At 41.0% G+C, this 2,478-nt stretch overlaps 1 long non-coding RNA gene across 1 annotated transcript; it reads right to left on the bottom strand.

Moving 5' to 3' along the window:
- Window positions 1-215: 215 nt before the first annotated feature.
- Window positions 216-1,944, bottom strand: LOC117816359. The gene is made up of 2 exons (XR_004631939.1): window positions 1,808-1,944; window positions 216-759 (listed from the first exon to the last, which is right to left on the bottom strand). It is a non-coding gene; the product is annotated as an uncharacterized LOC117816359 (long non-coding RNA).
- Between the last annotated feature and the right edge of the window lie 534 nt (window positions 1,945-2,478).

Genomic DNA, 2,478 nt, shown 5'->3' with positions numbered 1-2,478 from the left:
AACTGGGAAAGAAAAGTCAGTGCCTTACCTGCTGAGTGATACTGAAAGATTACAGGCTCACTTAGAATCATAAAACTGCGTTTACATATGTTTTATTTCATTCAATGAAGCTGTGACAGCTGTATACCAAATCAGTCATGAGGAGAGTGAAAGGGGGTGATAAGAGTAACACGGGAGGAGCAACCCCTTCCCCAGAGAAACAACAGAACACAATCAACAGATTAAGCGCCACTCTTTATTGGCAACAACAAAGCAAGGGTAAGAGAACAGTTAACTGAAAGCTGCTCAAACAATATCCAAAAAGGAAGGGGCACTGCAGGAAAATTCTAACAAAAAAACTCAGTTATCTGCTGCAGCCCCCAGAACAGATGACGAGATGAGGCCAGATCAAACCTATACAATCTAGTAAAGGTTGATGAGGATGCCCAGCCAGCAGCATTACACATGTCCTCTATGGACACACCTCAAAAAAGCGCCCATGAGGCAGCCATGCCCCTTGTGGAGGGCGCAGACAGCTGTGCAGAAGGAGCTGGACCTGCGTGCAAATAAGCCAGAGCAATCAAGTCAACCCTCCAGTGAGTCAGTCGCTGCTTGGAAACCGTCTTGTCCATTGTGGGTCCACTGCACGACACAAAAAGCCTGTCTGTAGAATAGAAGGGTCTAGTGCGATCCAGGGGCCTGGAGACAGTGTCTAGCCCAAACCTTAGGCTGAAAAGCTGGTTTCCACATGTGATAGACCACCTTGTCCCTACCTGCAAACTTAGGGTATGCAGGGTCCACAGGAGAAGACACAAGGTAATCAGACTCAGATGTGACAATGAGACACAGCTGAAACTTATAAAGGACAATCAAAGTGGAGTGAAATATACAATAAGGGAGGTTTTACTAAACCAGACACACAAAAATTGTTTGCTTAATTAATAAGTAAAAACTACCAAGAGCAGCTTTGAAATGTTGTATTTAACTTATTTCCCCAGTTACTTTGTGGTCCAATTCAAATTTTATCCCAAAAATATATACAGGACAGCACTCCAATATCTTAGCTTCAGGCAAACAAGTTTAAACTGTAACAGGCAGGTGACACTTATTAGTAATCAGTTGGCCTGAAGCCGAGTTTGTTGAGTTTGTTGGCCTGAAGCTGGTGAGGCTAGCGTTTGCCGGAAACATCTGTGCAGCAATAAAGAAGACATTTGAAATAATGGGAGTAATGTGCTGTAATATTTGATCCGAATAAACTGTTGTTATGGGATTCACCACCCACATTCATTGCCGAGGGAGAGCATGCATACCCTCAAATCTGAACTTTGTTAATAGCACTGAATTATTTTTATCTTCATTGATTTATGTCTACCATTTTTTCCTTATTTTTAAACTAATTTTTAATTGATTTTTACCATCATTATCTAGATTATTTTGAATTTTTAATGAAATACCTCTAATAATAAAGCCCTTCTTTTAAAAGCTATTTTCTATGTTCATTCCGTCAATTTGCATGTGGAACTTTTGTTGCAAGTATTTTCCTCTGTGAGATATGCCTTTGCTGCATTTCTTGTATGGACATTACGAAATTAACTTTCTTCCAACTATATTTAGAATACATAGATTCTGGCAAGAATTATGTGTTTCAGGCCAAAAAGTCAACTCAATCTCTCAAACAACTTCAAGTCTTCTGTCTGGATTTATACAAGCATGCCTGTAATATTGTTCGACTCTCATGGGGCAATTAAAACACAAGATTGATGCAGCAATACCACAGAGTAACTTTTCTGCTCAGTGCATTTTCTTACTTGTCAAACAGAGCACCTACCTGACATGCAAATCCACTGCCATCGCTGTGGCCACAGACCTTATGTTCTGCAGCTAGTGTAGCCTCAAGCCGCTCGCCCCAAGCAGAGATAAGGAGCTGGCTGCACATGTCTGCAGCTTGCTTCTGTCTCTCTCCACACCCCCAGATTTTCTTCCTTTTTCAAACTTGTAGCTTTCTACAAGTGACATCACTTGAGGACATTTGTGCGACTTCACACAGCTCCATGTGGAACCACAAAAGATTTTGTACAACTTTATACTCCCCAAGACCTGTAAACAGACTTTCATGCACAAAATCTGTGGGTGGAAATAGTCTCAAACACATCCAAGGACTGAAAGTAAATACAGACGTCGTCCCCCTGGAGAGCCACATAGCTCTTGTAGAAAGTATAGCAGATCCACTCCCATTGATGAAAATGACATGGTGGGGTTTTTTTTTGTTTCTTTTTGCAATTCACAAACTTGCAGACACGAACTGTCGTCTCAGGTTTGCTGCTTCCGTGGTAAAAACAATCATGCTAAATGAAAATATTCTTTAAAGTCTCACAAAAAAAAACAACAAATGGCCATGCGGTAGGATTTTGCCAGATGTTGTTGCACTGCTCCTCACTTATTTTTCCAGTCATTGTTGGGTTTTCCCTCCAAAAAAAGTCACTCTCAAGATAGGAAACA

The sequence above is a fragment of the Notolabrus celidotus genome, chromosome 7, assembly GCF_009762535.1.
Source record: "Notolabrus celidotus isolate fNotCel1 chromosome 7, fNotCel1.pri, whole genome shotgun sequence".
In the NCBI taxonomy this organism is placed as follows: Eukaryota; Metazoa; Chordata; class Actinopteri; order Labriformes; family Labridae; genus Notolabrus; species Notolabrus celidotus.
Note: the sequence above shows the minus strand (reverse complement) of the source record. Positions and strands in the feature narration are given on the sequence as shown.